This window comes from Excalfactoria chinensis, chromosome 4, assembly GCF_039878825.1.
Source record: "Excalfactoria chinensis isolate bCotChi1 chromosome 4, bCotChi1.hap2, whole genome shotgun sequence".
Lineage (NCBI taxonomy): Eukaryota > Metazoa > Chordata > Aves > Galliformes > Phasianidae > Excalfactoria > Excalfactoria chinensis.
In genome coordinates, this window is record NC_092828.1 from 42,013,727 (window position 1) to 42,031,533 (window position 17,807).

Below are 17,807 nucleotides of genomic sequence, written 5' to 3' on the forward strand. Positions count from 1 at the left end.
AACATATGGGTAACTGTACCTCTGTGACTGATCTTATTGATGGGGGAAGCATGGGAGGGAAGGGGAAAGAAAGCAGTTTTTGTACACACTGCCTGCTTGAAGGTAGGAAAAACTAGTAGTAAAAAGGAAGCTCATTCAATAGAAAGTTTTAGTGCTTGAGAAAAGTACTTGGAATAGGTGAAACATGACCATAGCCTGGTGTTTTGTGTTTACTTTCAGGTAGCAATCACTTTTTATTATCTGAAAGAATTAAAATGTGCTACTAGAATGTTACTCTGCTCTGCTCATAAACCAGTACTCCATTCTGGTCACCACAGTGTTTCCTATGCAGAGTAGATAAACTGATGCTTCAATCACAGTGATACAGCCACCTGTTATTTGAATATATGGGTTTTGTTTGTTGTTTTTGACTCAGTCCAGCAGACATTTTCCTATGCAGTCTGTCCAGATGTGTAGATATCTCTCTTTAATGCTCTCTTTCTTTGAGCGAAACATGAGTAGTTACGTGGTTTTAGTTTAAAGAAGAGACTAAACTAGTAACTTCTGTGTTAGATGACTGAATTAATAACAGTACTTTCAGTTGTTTATGCATTGGACTAAGTAGAAATTTGATGTAGTGAGTTGTATGGGAAACTGTTGATCTCAGCCTGAACCTCTGATTAACTACCTGAGGCAAACAATGAGTCAGCTGTAGGAGCACAGGTGAAGGGAATTCAGTTGTGCTACTGGAAGGGGTGGAGCTTGGCTCCTAGGTCTCAATTAAGGGCTGAATACGACTAGGGCAGGATCTCTGTCTCTGGAGATTGCTCCTTTGTGGAGCTTACTGTGAGCTTCCAACATCGGCGAGCGTTTTCTATTTATCATTGATTATCTTTCTATCATGATAATTTTTCATATGAAACATCTTGTTTAACCTCTGTTTACCTGTCAACTGTACCTGGGTATATAACATATGCAGCTGTGTTCCATGCATGTTTAAAGAATATTAGTTGATGGTTTTTGCATGCATTCAAGACTGTTTCTACAGTTTTTAGAAAATATTTGTATTGCAAATGAAGATAAATGCTCAGGTTGAGTTGCCTTCACAATTTATATGACTTTCAGTTAATCTCTGTCAATTACCTAACCCAAACGAAGAGAATGTAACAGATACAAATCACACCAATCACTCTATGGAATCTGAATAAGAAGTTGAGGCTGAGAATATTGCAGAGCATTCAGCCACAATGATCTTTGAAGGTTCTCTAGCCTAGAACAGCTTCATCTAGGCTGGGAAAGGCCAGAAAAATGCTTGAGTGAAGTCACCAATAAAGGAAATAGAAGGAAGATGCTAAAATGAATATGTTTAGAGGACTTGAGTTGGGACCTGCTTTTGGTTATTCAAGCTGGGTTATAGATCAAGATCAGACAATTATACTGTCTTCATTAGAAAGTGTTAAATCTTTTGAACTACTTGGTTGAAAAGGTTTTACAGGTTTAAATGAATGTTGTACAAAGACTTTTCAGCTGAGATGAAAATTCAGGTTGAGAGGGAGGATTTACTAAGCTAATGTTCAATAACTTGTTAGAATATTGGTCTACTACATGGAAACCCTCACTCTTAATCTTTGTTCTTTATTGATCCAAGCAGCCAATTTTGACTTTTTGAATATTACAAGTGTATTGTGAAACTGTGAAGATTGTCATGGGGTTGAAAATTATTACATGCCCTGCCCCCCTATCCGGCAAAGAGGATGGTATTTCATAGAAAAAGGAAAGGTGCTTATGTGTCTCCACAGATCTAGGCTCACAGGACTCCACAAGGGAGGGATATCCAACCAGAGATCCTTCCCCTGGGGTGGTCAGACTTAAATCAGGTGGTGCAGCCAGGCTCCACCCCTTCTGGTCACACAGGTAAATTGCCTTCACCTGTTCTCCTAGGGCTGACCAGGTCCTTTCCCCAGGTGCTCAATCAGTGGTTCAGATTTCAGCAGTTATCATACAGTGGCTTAATTCTTGGTTCCAAGCTATTGACAGTTTTGGAATCTATGTACAAAGAGGATCTAAATTGCCTTAAATGTTATGAGATTATACACATCTCTATTATGTAAGTAGCATATACTGGAGTAGCTATTTACTTTTTCTTTCTTTTCTTTCTTTCTACTTACTTTAAAGTGAATGCACTCTGAAATCAGTCTGGGATAACAGTGATGTTGTAATGCTTTTTCCTTAAGCTGATTTAACGGGAGGGGAAAGAATAATTGTTCTGTTCAAACAGTTGTTAGAAAAGAATATTAGCTATAATACATAAAGAAATACTGCAGTCCAAGATACAAATTAGCATTTCAGCAGAGTCTGCAGAAATACTTGCAGGTGAGTCTGTGGAAATAAGCAGCTTTCAGTTGCCTGAGGTTTCCCTTTCAGGGCAAGTGAAACAATAATAAATATTTGCAAAGTAAATTTAACTGTATCTAGGTAATTTTAATAAAAAGTCTGAAAAGAAAATACTGTGCAGGCCTCCAACAACTTGCCAAGTCTGGATTGTGGAGAGGAGGAAAAAGAATTTCCAGACTCTACAAGCATATACCATTTCCCAAATTTTCTACAAGAGATCAAGTCATGTCAAATGTAAATGTAAACATCAACTGCAGAAATCTGGTGTTAATTTTCAATATGCTCAGCCAACACGACACTTTAAGCAAAAGTTTCAATTCTATTAATAATGTACTTTGCAAATGTGTGAGAATTGAACTCTGCATTCTGACTAACAGAGGGAGATTGACCAACAGTACTCAGGGTAAGGTTGGCTAGGCACCTGTTTGTTTGTATACATAGGCATCTAAACCAACTCTTCTTGAAATACAAAGTCAGACAAGAGAATTCTGTTGTTGATTCTTTCCCATGCAAGTAAAAGTACATTGATGAAAGAAATATCAGAGCTTAAGTTTGTAAACATACACATTGCATGAAGTTGAAAAAGCTGTCCTGTAAAAGTTTACTGGGGTTGCTATTTAGTCAAAGTAGACAGCAAATGTGAAGTAGACAAGAATAAGGCCATATGAGCTGAGTCTGAGCTGCTTGCCAGAGATTCTCTGTATGAGGTGACTGCTTCCAAGTAAGTTTGCTCAAGAGAACATATGCTTCTGATGTTGTCTTCCCCTGAATCACTACCTCTGGGAAACAGAATTACTGGCAGGTGGGGTTTGTAGTTCTATCATGAGATGACTTTAAAATTGATTTGTTATAGTGGCCCCATCACTTATTTTCAGTTTCTGTAGCTGCTGCAGATTTCATTGACTTTTCTAAGTTTTCTAATCCCTCAATGGTTGCTTCTGTTCTTGGTTTTTGACTGCAAAGGATTTATTTAGTCAAAAGCACTAAAAGTAAGGTGCTCTTGATATGTATGTTTTCTTCTCAATTGTATAGCGGTGAGGTGATTTCATTTGGAGTCTGCTCCTGTGCTATGGGAGAGTGCAATGTTTCTGGCAGTTTGAGGGAAAAGTATATTTTAATTTTGGATGGAGGATGTGAAGAAGCCCAGAATCTCCTCTCCAGAATAATTTAATCTTTACTATTGTGACTGATACTGAATCCTGTGACCTTTTTATTGTGGATCTGTACTTAGATGCATCATTGTAACATGTATCTCTATCTCTCATGTATAGGTACCTAACCTTTTATTACATATTAAGGAAAGCTTAGCGTACAACCAGATGAATCTTTGTACAGATTATCATTAAAAATAGGTTTTTATTATTTTTGTCTGGCAATATATACTCCCGCTGACCTTTACTACATTTTCATTTCTCCTAGAGATCGAAGTCAGCATATTAAGTGATATTCTGTATCTAATTTTTTGTGATCTATCTTTAAGGTTTTGGATGATGGTAGTTTTTCACAGCATGTTTCTTCTGTCTGCTTATGTATATTAACATTATAACTTTTTTCACTTTAGTATGATTTTTTTTTAGTTAGAAAGCTGAAATAATTTTGTAGGAATGATGAAATATCCTTAATATTATTGTGCTACATTCATGATTTTTTTTTTTTATTTTTACATTTATTTTTTAATCTTTTGACTGCATGTATCTTTGGGGTCAAACTTGTGTTGAAGATAATTGCACTTAATTGTTTTGGGTTTTTTTTCCCTTAAAATCTTACACTGAAAGTGTGTACATTGAATTAAATAATATTGAAAAAAAATACTGTGCTTTATAGAAGTATTTAATCTTGTACTTGACTCATTTCAAAGCCTCTAGCAGTTGGGGGTGAAGAAATCCATGCAGATTTAGGTGCAACAATACATACATCAGTGACTACTAAGGCGTGAGAGCTGGAACACTTGATTTAGTTTTTAAGTTCTGTTTCATAAATACAGCCTCTTCAAAGAGACAATTGTTAGAATTGCAATTTTTTTTATTTTTTTTTAATGAGGAGGATAAGTTAGTTGTTTGTCCTCTCTGGTGCTTTAATTACATTTCTGATAAGTTGGCAGCTATTCTGTGTGTGCATGTGCGCTGCTGTCTGTGAGATGACCAGTTGTCTAATTCTGCATCATTTTTCATTAAGCCTGAACTGACAAACAAGAGTATTGGATTGTTTGGTAGTGATCATGTTTACAGCAATTGAGTACTTGAGAGCCTCTTCTTCACCAGGAAGAAGATGGCAGCATCCTCATTTCCTCAGTTTTGAGAACCTAGGCTGAGATGTTTTTAATTCAGGCCTCAGTGATTTTGGTCTCTGAAAACTTCGGTCTATGTTATTTTCAATTAGGTCAGTGTGAAGCAAAGCAATAAGAATGGGAAGTCTAAAAATTAGTTCTTACAGTCAGAAAGATTAGCGTGGTGGAAAGGCAATACTGGAATGGTAAAAGGGACAAAAAGGAAAGGAATGTTCACCTGCCTTCAAAGATCCAGGTTCACAGGAAAAACTCCACAAGGGAGAGATCTCCAACCAGAGATCCTTCCAGAGTGGCAGTTAGCCCTAAAATGGAAGCTAAGAGAGGTGCAGTCAGGCACCACCCCTTCTGGTCACACAGGTAAATTGCCTTCACCTGTGCTCCCAGGGATGACTCTGTCCTTTTCCCAGGTGATCAATCAGTGGTTCAGGCCATGACCCAACAGTTCCCATACAGTAGCGCTGTATTTTCAGATATGTTTATGGCTATGTAAACTAGGTACTCACAGAAATATGATAAAACTCATAATGATCACATATTATGTAAATACTGCATGCTTATGAATAGTACTTTATCATTCTGTGCAGTGTTTTGTCTTTTGTCAGAATGAGGATAACAGTGCTTGCCTTGAAAAGGATACATTCATTTATTCTCTTGCAGTTTCTTGGGTGAAAATCACTGTTAGGTGTAGTTTTGGTACAATCTAAATGATAAAAGGCTGGGACCAGGAGTCTTTATTTTCTGTTCTTAACAATCCTCTGGTTTTCAACTGCATTCACAGAATTGTAGAATGCCTTTTGTTGAAAGGGACATTAACAATCATCTAGTTCCAGCCCCCCAGCTGTACATGGTCTTGTGACTCACTTGATCAGATGTTACAAATAATTTGTTTTGTTTCAGATCCATAGGTTAATTTCCATTGGAAAAAGCAAAACTAACAGGGGCAAAAAAGCCCTCACAGAACAACTTTCCATTGTACTATAACTGCTCATTTTTTGTTAGGCTTTGAAGTCGAACTCTCCAGGTCTTGTTTATTATTTTTTATGCTCGTTTTATTTGACTTACCTGTCTCAACTGTAATACTCTTGAAAATGTGAAGGCAGTAGTGAAGCGTGACCTTTTCCTCTTCAAACAGTGTTGTCTGGTGCTCAGTCAGCTATCTTTCTTTTTAGAAGTTTCACTGCCCATCATTTAATTTTCTTCCTGTAGTCTCTGAAGTAAAAAGTATTGTTTCATGAGTGAATTGTTTAGGATTATTACTCAGATATTTAGTATGTACAGATTATTTTTGAAACATAAGATGACATGCACATATAGATCTCACAGGCTGTGATAGGTTCTCCTCTAGGTGTATTGTTAAGCTTTTGTCACTTGTGACTAGTTTGCATAAACAGTGCTCTTTAGGCTAGTTTAAATTGTTGCAGGATGCTGGAAGTCAGCTTCTTTTGGCATGGGTGTCTTTTTGAATTGATATGTTTGAATCAAAATTGTTTGGGATAAAAGTATTTCAGAATCAGGTTAATGTTGACAGGGCTTTATTTCTGCTCATTTAACACAGTTGGATTGCTTTTATCTAGTTTTTGCATTCAAGGTAGGGTTGTCCTAGGCTTACTTGGTGGGAAGATGCTACTGTTTCATTGTCACTGTGAGACCTATGTTAAGGCTCTTTTTATCACACTTTTACTTACGTGTTGGGAATTATCTAACATTTCTGCTTCATGTGTCATGTCTAGCATTTATGAACTTGATTTTACTTAAGGAAATTACTGCTGATTTCAGTAACAGCTATTAGTACTGCTAGCCTGAAAGTTGCAGTGTGTTCTTCTTCTGTCTCTACAAGACTGAGCTGCTGCTGCTATGGTTTAAGAGTGAGTGATCCTTTGGGGGTGTTTCACTTAAGTTTAGGATCTTGATGCAGTTTGGCAATCCTTGCTATATTTGGGGTATTGGCCTTGTGTTTTGCTATGGGTCCTTTTGAGTTCTGTATGTATTTCTTGTTAACTCCATGAGATCTACTTATGTGTTCTGTAAAACATAGCTCTCCAGCCTCTCTTTTAGCTGACTGAAGATTTTGTTTCTTTGTGTGTAGGCAGGTTGCACAGATCTGATTGTTTAACACAAACTCTTTTTTTTTTTTTTATTTAACTTCTAGGATTTTCTTAGCATTTAGCTGATAAGAGCATAAATCTTCCCTTTAAATCCTTGCATTTTCAAATTAATTACTCCTAATGAAAAATATGGTTTTCTCCTAGGGTTTCCTTACTATTCATGGATTTTCTAGATATCACAGTTGAACGTGCTGTACTCAAAAGGGCAGTGTAACTGATGTAAATAAGGATTGTAAATTAAGGAAGATTGAATCTGAGGAGCATGTGAGTGGCTTGACTGAAGGAAGTGGAACTAGAGCCTGCTGTAACGTTGTAATAGAAAGCTTTCCTCTGGCACTTGATGAGACTGTAAAATGTATGTTGACCGTCTGGAGGTTATTGTGTGGTTTTTACCTGTGCATTTGGAAGGTTTTGGTAATATATGTTGCTGAAGCGGTCGTTCTTCACTTGGTCATCTTTATCTTTTGTTAAATTTAAATTTAACATATCTGAAAGTTTGACAAAAGGTCTTGATGACCACGCTAAACTAGAGAATGGCTTGTAGGTGTGTCTTTGCAGTGCAGGCAAGCACAACCTCTGAACTTGGGGGTATTGCAAGTAAGGCAATCATGAGCAGTAGGACTAACAGTGCTGATGCCAAGGGCTTTGATCCACTGCTATATTTATATTCTGGCTCTTTTTTTCCTAAGCAAATATTGGTGAAAAGACTTTCTGCTGTTGTTCCAAATGTATGATCTCTGAAGCCAGTCATTAGGAAGGGTATTCTCAATCAACTTCAGAGTCAGCAATCAAGTCCCTAGCACAACAAATATCCACATCAATTAAGTATGTTTTCTATCTCAATTAGAATCTTCTATAAACAGACATAAAATCACCCATAATTGCTACCAATAAAGGAGAGAAAATGCAAAGGAAAAGACGGCTTTCAATAGTCATCATGAAAATGTAATCCTAAAATGAATGATAGGGCCATTATATTCAGTACATTTTCAAAGCTTTTCCACCTATGTACATTCAGTAATAAACAGAATATTAGATCTGTAGTTGATGAGCATTGGTTTGGTTCCCTTACAAGCCTCAGTGATTTACACTGACTGAGGATACAACCCCTCATTCTTTCCAGTAGCAGCACTATAATATATTTGCCCCTGTACTCGGCATTGGTGAGGCCTCACCTCGAGTACTGTGTCCAGTTTTGGGCACCTCAGCACAAGAAGGACATGGAGGTACTGGAGCAGGTCCAGAGAAGGGCAACGAGGCTCATTAAGTGCTTGGAGAATCAGCCCTATGAGGAGAGACTAAGGAAGCTGGGGCTGTTTAGTCTGAGGAAGAGGAGGCTGAGGGGAGACCTTATTGCCATCTTCCAGTACCTGAAAGGTTCTTACAGTGAGAGTGGGGCAGGTCTCTTCTCACTAGTGACATGTGACAGGGTGAGGGGAAATGGCCTCAAGTTGCGCCAGGGCAAGTTTAGGTTGGATATTAGAAAGAACTTCTTTACAGAAAGGGTGGTTAGGTACTGGAATGGGCTCTCCAAGGAGGTGGTTGAATCGCCATCCCTGGATGTGTTTAAGAGCCGTTTGGATGTGGTACTCAGGGATATGATTTAGCAGAGGTTTGTTGTTGTGGTATTGTTTTGTGGTTGTTTTTTAAGAGATAGGCTACTGGTTAGGCTGCGGTTGGACTTGATGATCTTCAAGGTCTTTTCCAACCTGAGTAATTCTATGATTCTATAAGAAACTCAGCATGTCAACAAGATACAGTTTCTGATGAAATAGGCTTGAAGAGTAGTTGACATTTATAACATGCAAACTAGCATTTTGTGTTGTCTCACATGGAGATTTGAGTACAGGATAAATCATTGTCCTACCAATAAAATAGTTAAAACTAGTAAAATTTTAAAGTTATATTTAAATGGTTTAATTTAGCTGATCTGTCTCTGTTTAGGGCTGTGGCTTTGCAAAGCAGTTCAGAATGGTTTGAATTAGTAGGGATATTTTGACTGCTTTGCATTTTTGAAACAAAATATGGTGTTGCTTTTTGACATATCAATTAGCATTTCATCTTAAGAATGAAATCTAATATATTTAGGGTGGAGGAGATCAGCAGAAGCTTTTCTTTTCCTTTCTTAGGTGTTGATTAAACCTTCTTGCAAGTAGGTTTTTTGGACCCTCTTAAAAAAGACATCTGTGGTGTCAAACAGTGTGCTACATTTACCAAATATATTGTACCTGGAGCTGAAAAACCGTCCTGTTTCAGCAGATGAATATGCAGATCCTTTATTTCGACATATAGTTTCATATAGCTTCAGTTTCTAAGCTGTTGCTAGATTGTGTATCAGTAAGGCAAAGCTCGCTGTTAGGGCAGTGCCCTGCCATATGCTGCACTGGCTGTAGTCAAATGGGTCAGGACACAATCCCTTGTAATTTTTTTGTGTGGAAAAAGGGAGTGGAAAGTTGTACACTGATTTATATTTCTAGCTTTCTAGAGACCATTTGATTAACATTGTAGTTTATATTAATTAACATGTTCTTGTCTTCAGATGGGTTTCCTTTTCTGCAGCTTTTTGCCAGTTTATGTAACTTACAGCTTGGAACGTTCTATAGAAATCATCATTTGATATTTTTGGATAATACAGATGTTTTTTAGAGAACTCATTCAAAACTATTTCAAGTTGTGTGGATGCTATAAAGGTCTTAAAGCAACTTAGAGGTATATTGATTCAAGCATTTAGGACGTCTATACTATTGGGCTGCAGTGAAATGTAGTTTTGAGAAATATGGGGAATGATGCCTTGTATGTTTAGTAGGGTATTTTGGGACAGCCTGGCAAAGAAAAAATAACCAGTGTTATAAGAGACTTTGAGGTGGTGTGCTTTGACTCTGCTTGCTTTTGATAATACTGTTAGAAATTTAGACAAAAAATTGGGAACTAATTTGAAGATAAGCATCAACTCAATTTATCCTGGTTTGACTTTTCTCCTTCCCTTAGTCAAGAGTGTTGTTTCAGCTGTATTAATATTAAAGACTTTGACTTGGCTGCAAGGAAATTAAAATTTCTTTGACTTTCCTCATGATATGGTTGTACTGAAATGTAAATAAAATGTCTGAGCTGAATGGAGACTACAGCATCTCTGATGTGACTTGATGGTCTCTGGGTACTGGTTGCAGTCATCTTGTTGTATGATCTGTTGTTCTTTTGCGTGTTTTTTTAGAGTATTCTTGCTAAATTGCTATTGTGCAGTTGTGCATCATCACTGGATTTTAAGTATGTTTAGACTTTTAGATTACCTAGAATTCACAATGTGCTTTAGAGATTCAGTTCATCAGGTTTTATAGACTAAAATGTGTTTTTACACCTGTTTCCTGACTGAATTCAATTCTTAAGTTTTCTCTGTCCTCCTGATTATTACACATCATGCTGATGGGTTTGATTCAAAGCTTGTAGATCAAATAAATAAATTGCCTTAGTGCCACCAAAAATACCAAAGCTAAATAAGCAGAAGATTTAAACGTTAGTGAAATTGCTGATTATTTTTCCCATCAGCCATGGAGTTACTTAGATGATATTGCTTTACGCATGAGTGTAGAAAGATCATAAAGTGCTGAACAGAACAGAAAAGAAAACAATCACCTGCCTAATACCTTTAAGCAGAACAGATACATCCAACCCTTTTGTATTAGGCTGAAGCTCTGAAAGAACTTTTCACCGTTATCTTGCTAGTTATGACTACAATTTAAAACTCTTTGTTTTGATAACTTGCAGCTGGGGAGGATTTGTCAGACAAATAAAAACATGCAAGTTTTCATGATATTGACATCTTGCAATTTCTCCTCTTCTGGTGGTGAAGTTATTTGTGCAGTCCTGCCACAAGAACTTGGAAAGGCTAATACCATCTGAATTAAGCCCCGATTAAGTGTAAAACCTGTTTTACTGATCTGTTTGCTGTACAAATGCAGCAAACCACACTGCTCAGCATCTCAATCTCCCCATCTGTAAAATGAAATATTGATATTTAGATGGTAAGAAGAGTTTTTTTTGGATGTATTTGAAGTTAGGTATTAAGTAGAGTAAGAATACCGATCTGTGATCTCAGGCTTCATTTAGCTCAGCTTAACGTCAGCGTGTAATTAGAGAATTCATTTCAAGATACAAAACTAAATCTATTAGTGCTAATGTTGAAAATATCTTGGTTACCATAAAATGATATGTTTTTCTATATGTTTTCTTCCAGAAGTGTTTCCATCAGTCTTTGTTCCTGCTGCTCTGTGAACCAGCTAGGGATGAATACGCCCTAAAGGTAATATTGAGATAATTTTTCTAAGCAGTAGCTCTTCTTGAAATGCGCATGCCGATCTTCATAGATTTGAACACAAAAAACATTAGGAGAATAAGAAAAAAAGTAACCTTTCCTTGCTTTCATATGACTCACTGCAAATCAGGAGTGTCATTATTTTTTGTAGCAATTCCTTTTTCCTGAAAAGTAATGCAGGAAGCAGTTCTTTTACAGTGTCAATCACTGAAAGTGCATGGTATCAGCTCCCTCCTGTGCCCGGCTGTTTTCATGTTTGTCAGGTGGATTCTGGCTTATTTAACTGAAGCACTGGAGTGAGAATAGGTGCCTTGACCATATTTCCAGGGGCAGTTTTACAAGGAGTTTCCAACTTGCGATGTTACTACTTTTGTTCTATTTGAGCATGTATGAAACGTACCTACTGCATTACTGTGTCTTCTGCTGAGAGTGTAGAAATGGCAGCCCTTGAGGACAGTAATGTCAGGAAAAAAGGCTGAATTGAGTGGATTAATTGGTGGTTTCCAGAGTACCTCCAATTAAGACATTATCCCTATGTTTCACATGGGATAACACACCCATAGGTTAAAAAGGTAAAAAGTAGCTTTATGAATTCCACCGAAGTAATTACTATGGAATACTCAGTTTTTATTTATAAGTAGTGAGCTGCACAGAATATAGGATTTGTCCCAGAATGAATTTGTTTGCAGGTCACTTGGTGGCAATAAACATTATTTTTTTTCTTAAAGATTTTTTTTAATATATACTGAACAAATTTCATATTACAGCCCTATTGGGAGTTCAAAGGATGTGTTTTGTGTGATTTAGATCTGCCGTGAAAGGATTTGTTTGAAGATAAGTAAATAAAAAGGCATAAACTGTACATCAGTTATGCTGACACAAAGTGTTGGCAAATTGGGTATCAAGAGCACAATAATATTTATGTACATATTGTTTTATTTTATTCAGTTCTATTGTATAGGTTTTATTGTAATGGTGTACTGTTGGCGTTACAGCACAGTGTAGTGGTTTTGTGGTCTCTATTCCTTCTTCAGTGTGATCTGAATATATGAAAGTAGTAAAACTTTTGTTTATGTCTTGATCTGTGTATTTCTCAGTAGGTATTCTACATATAATAAGCAAGCTCCTAACTTCTTTATATATAGAGAATTTATGAAAATAATGCTCATTTATTCCCTTTGCAACATTTACATCCACATTTCCTTTTAGTCAATAGTTCCTTTTAGTAAGTGAGAAGTGTGAATATGAGTGAAGATGCAAAGAGAATGAAAAATAAAGAGAAAGCAAGCAAAGGCTGCTTTGAATTTCAACACAGTGATTTAGAATCTTCATGAACTGAAAATTCAATTGGCCACAAATTCCAGCTGCTCTGCATTGATTGTTTACAGAAGTGCTACAAGATAGCACAATTAGTCTCACACTGACTGTATGCTGTATGTTGGTCTTCTGGTTTTGTTTCTTCCAATATATAATCAAACTGTCTGCCACTAAGGAAAATGTTTCATGTTTCTTTTTATTTTTTATAATCATCTTGTAAGGGTAAGTCTATGTTTTGCTATGTTCCTGCTCTGCCAATGAGCTGACAAGTACAACTATGAAATCGTGTAGCTTAAGTACAGTAATTTTTGGTCAATAATCAAGTTTTATACAATGACTGCATCCCTTGTCTCTTTTCTCATCTTCCACAAGCTACTGCTTCTACTGGAGAATCCTCTTGCTTTGTTTCTTTGAATCTTTACCTTGTGCTTTGTAAGCGTATTTGTTACCTTACAAGCTGTTGGTGAATATAATACTCTTAATTATGGGTGTGATATACGTATTTTTCATAGTACAGTCTTGCTAGGCTGCATTACTGTAGAGATCCCTTACCTTTTGTGGCTTATGTTACTTCTACTACAAGCATCTTTGCATGGGCTACAGAGTTCTGCTGATGTAGTTAGACCAGTACAATTTATGTTGATGCAAAAACTAAGTATCTAGGCATTCATATAAAACTATTTCAGAGCTTGCAGTGTGATAGTTGAAATGTGAATGTTCTTTGCTGCCCTGTGCTTTGTGTGGTAAACTGATTGCCAATGTCTTGTGATTCCTTGTTTTCATAGCCTTTTCATATTCATTTAGTAAGAGGATAGAGGTGGATAGAGCCAGTTTGAATTGCTGCTTGTCCATTTCCTTGCTGTTCCAGATTTAAGTATTTTGGGGTGACATATCCTATGTCATGCTTTAGTGTATACCATGTGTGGTAATTAAAGCCATTGTGAACATCTTTAACCAAGGAGTTTAAGAAATAATTTGACAAACCATGATCTAATTCAGCATGAGTTCCTTCTGGTTTGGATCATAGACTGTGCTATTTTCTGTATGCTACTCACCAATATCTAGGGATCATAGCTGAATTCAACTATCTGCACAGGAGGCAGATATGCAGACAGGATTGCACATAAGTCACTGCATTTCAGGAAGTTAAAATCTTAGTTGATGAGGTAGCAGAAGGATGTTTTGTTGCAGGTCAAGTTTGTCTCAATTGAGGACTGGAGGATAAAGAGAAAAATGTTTGACAGTGCTTGTGATGCTTTGAAGCTCAAGTTTACTTGATTTCTGAATCGGAGTTTGTCGCAAGAGGTCTGTTGGAAAAAGTTCATGCAGTGTAACGGGAAAGTTATGTTGACTGTAAGCTTAACCAATTAGATGAGGCTAGCATGAGAGGAGAGCAGATTAGGACAGGGAAGTAGCCTGGCACCACAGTTTAGGAATACAGTCTGACCCCAGAGCAGTGAGTGTGCCACTGTGTGTGTGTTGGGGTGAGAGGGGGGAAGACTTTCATTTCATTATTGCCTTTGTGTACTCGTGTGAATGTGTACACGTATGTGCTAAGGTGTAAAAGTGCTTTTGTGAGCATTACACATTCCTGTTTTCAGGACAGAATGTATCCACTTTGTTTAATCTGTTTTGATTTATTTTATTTATTTACTTCTTTAAATTGTTCTCATAAAGATCAAAGAAGTAAAAAATGAATGTAGTTTCCTAAATAATTTTTTAATCAATTAAGCATCTTTCACCATCAATTTCATGAGCAGAATGGACTTCATATTCAGAAAAAGTAGTTGCTGTTGTGTTTTTTTTTTTTTGAATTGAAAGAATTTTTTTCCCCATGAAGAATACACAGCAAGAGTAGGAATATCTGTCCCCCATTCTTGCTGCCTTAGCAAGAGATCTTTAAAGCATAAGTTATAATTTTTCACATTTTCATGCTGGATATCTCTACAGAGTTCTGAGGTTAGGTAAGCCAGTCAGCCTTGATAATAGGGTGTGACCTTCATGGGTATTTTAGGCACTCTTAGCACATTGCTTCAAGATGCTGGTTCTTTGTATGTTCCGTTGTCTTTCTAGACCATGTTTCAAATATTAGCTTGTTGCTTTAGTAGACAAATTTAGAGTTCCTTTTATAATCCATGTGAAAGTGTCTAACTTGGACAAAAAGTGGAGAGAGTATTCAGATGTCATCCTGGGAATACAGTTTCTTTTGATCCCTGAAATATATTTCCATTTGTTGAACAATAGTGTCCTACGTGTGCAGGTGTTTGCCCAAGGTAATATGTTCCCATCATTAAAGTGGTTAAATACAAACTTCTTTGCAAAATACCTGAAAATTGCAATTAGATTTGAACAGGGTCATGTAAGAACATCTGATGTTTAAATGTTAATTTACAAACATATTGAACCGGGATAGGAATGCATGATGAACGTAATTGCTCTGATTTTCTATTAAGGGGTATTCCCTCCCAGTGTATAGCCCTCCTTACAGCTCTTGTGCTATATAAATAAATAAAAATCATGATTTATTTGCTAGTTTTTGCTTCTATGAAACATAGGCCCAAAATACCTTACAACCATACAACCATTAGGGCATTTGTGTACCATTGTTGCATGATTTTAACAAATCATAGTATCGTGCGAGTTGGAAGGGACCTTAGAGATCATCGAGTCCAACTCCTGGGTTTCGAGCCCTCTGTGTAGCGAAGCGGCACTTCTACCCCCTAGCGCCACAGGGGGGATTCGAACCTGGGCCCTTCAGTGCCGCAAGCAGCACTTTATACCACTGTGCCACCTGTTTTGGGAAGCCAGGCTGAAGTTCATGACCGGGTTTCTTAAAGTGAAAGGCGTGAAATTTGTCATAACGACAAATGAACCATATTGAATGTTTTAGGGTTTTAATATCAGCAGTTGGTAAGAAGACAGGAAAAAAGTGGAGTAGAACTGTTAACGCATATTGTCATTTGAAATTATATTCATATTTGCTAAATTTATAATTGGGGAAAAAAAACTACACTAATTTGTCATATTTTTGATGATTTGGGAAAGAAAAGTTTAGGAATGCATGCAGTTGTGGTAATCAAGGACTATAAGCAAGGTGAAGTTTTGTTGGACAAGCAGTATCTGATATAATTGACAAGAAAATAAGCAAACTTTGGAGCACGCAAAAGCTGTGGTTGGTTTTTCTTAGTATTTGGTTTCCAAACCATCATTATAGAGAGCTGTATGTGAAATTGTAAATCAATACTACTTTGTTCTACATGTTGTGGTGTTTTTTCTTTAAGGGCAGGGTTACAGGCTGGGGATTGACACTTCTCCTAAAGTGGAAACCCTGCTTTCCCCTCACTTATTGCTGTGTTCTTGCTGTCAGTCTTGATCATCACTGTTTTTCTTTCACTAGTAAACTGAATGTTTGCTCCATCAACATAAAATAAATGCATCTGCAACAGTCACCCAGTAAAGCACAGTGTTTTGTGAGCTGTTAAATTAGCTTCTCCATCTGACCTGAGACATGGACCTTATTTATAAACATTAAATTCTGATTTAATTTCATAGAACAATTGCTATGAAGAAAATTGTTTCCTGATCTTGTTTTAAAATGTATTTACATTAAGCTTAAGATTTTTTTGGCATCTACACTGATTTGTATACTTGAAATAATATTCCCTGGGTGCTTATTATTGTATTGAAAACTTGTTAAGAAATGCTGAATTATGCTTTTGTTGTAGAACTCTGCTTTTGTTGTAGAACTCTGCTCCTTGCCTCTATTGAAGATGAATGCGTTCAGCTGTGGGATAAGCATATGCAACACCCTTGAGTTGTACATGTTTAAACCATTTAACACCAGAAGGATGGAGATCTTGACCCAGTATCACTCCAATTGATACTTTAGTTCATTTATTTTCTTAAGTAACATTAAATTTTTGTACTTACCTCAACAGTGTTTTTTACTTACTTTTCCCTTTTGTTTTCAAATACCTGAGTAATGTCAACAAAAATATTATCAAAAACTTCCAAGCATTATTTCCAAATTTTAGGATTACCATGTACACAAAGAAAAATTATTTTCAAGTTTAGTCTGGTAGACTAAGGGATATTTGAATAAAACTTGTTGAATGAGATCATAGAAAACACTTTGAAAAGGCAATCTTAGAACATATATTCTTAACTAAGACACTCAGAATTGTGGCCTGAGTAGAGAGTGGCACTTGTCATGTCCTCTGTCTTTTACTCAGGAGCTAACAGCTCATCTTCTCTGTCAGAGATTAACTACTACCTTCCCCTCTAGCAGTACAGTTGATTTTTTTTTTTTATTTTTTTTCCTAATTAGATTACATTAACAGCTGTAATCCTTAACCTGTACTTAAACAGAGTTGTTCTGCTTTTAGTATAAATTATGGATGAACAATAATTTGTCTGGTTTTGGCTGCTGTATCAGTTGCTTTAACACAAGATAATTACCTTCTGAATGTTGCCCCCACTAATTAAAAATCTATAGCATTGTCTGAAGTGTTTTCAGTAGTTTCTGTCCAGTTACCAAGGCAACAGAGTTTTCTCAAATTGAAGTAGTCTGTTAGAGGATGTGCTTAAATACTAAAATATAAACTCTATTTTTCCATGTGAAATAATACCTTTTGAAGGTATCATCTGTTATTTCAACTTCAGTGTGTTTATGGCACTGGGAAGTCTGCAGAATCTTTTTTTTATCATGGAAATCAAGTTCTTAAGACTGCAGTTCTCTCCTTGCTTTTCTTCTGGAGCCTGTAGATAAATTTCACTAAAAACGTTTGATTTAGATTCAGTCTTTCATGTTGAAGTATTCCAACAGTGTATTCTGTTATGCTAAGAGAGGTAATGAATAAAAACCACTGATGTATTTTTTAAAGGTTTGTCTATTATTTGCAGTATAAGGCTATTTCATGGGAACCAATATTTCGTTGTCTTGTGTAGTGAGTTTGACTTGAGCTTCACTGTAGTATCAGCCCTCATATAATTACAGAATTGAATTTTTTAGCATATTTGGGGTAGACTGGAACTTTTCCTTTTAAGAACAATCCAGAACTTTTAAAATGAATCACTTCTGATCTCGGGTGTGTGTTCTTTCTCCATTTAATTCTTTTCATCGTTGAAAGAAGGGGAGAATATCCTCTCTAAGTCTGGGAAGAGATTATATCTGATGCTTTTGATTTAGAGCCACTGTCACTTCTTGAGTTGAAGTGAACTGAAGACACTTAACTCACTGTTTTGAAAAGTAGTAAATGCATGTATTTAAGAAGATAGACTTTATTGGAAACTGAATAACAAGGAAGGCCTGCAGTATTCTAAAATCTGAGATAATTCAGTAAAGTTATCTGCATATGCTTACATGCAAAGAAAAAATGTTCCAGTGAACTGACAAGTCTCAGTATAATGGACTGAA

At 36.5% G+C, this 17,807-nt stretch overlaps 1 long non-coding RNA gene across 1 annotated transcript in view; it reads left to right on the forward strand.

Moving 5' to 3' along the window:
* Nucleotides 1–17,807, forward strand: part of LOC140251871 (uncharacterized) — a 71,321-nt gene that overhangs the window by 14,112 nt on the left and 39,402 nt on the right. The window contains exon 3 of the long non-coding RNA XR_011903482.1: nucleotides 10,997–11,062. This is a non-coding gene — a long non-coding RNA (uncharacterized lncRNA). The remainder of the gene's footprint in view (nucleotides 1–10,996; nucleotides 11,063–17,807) is intronic.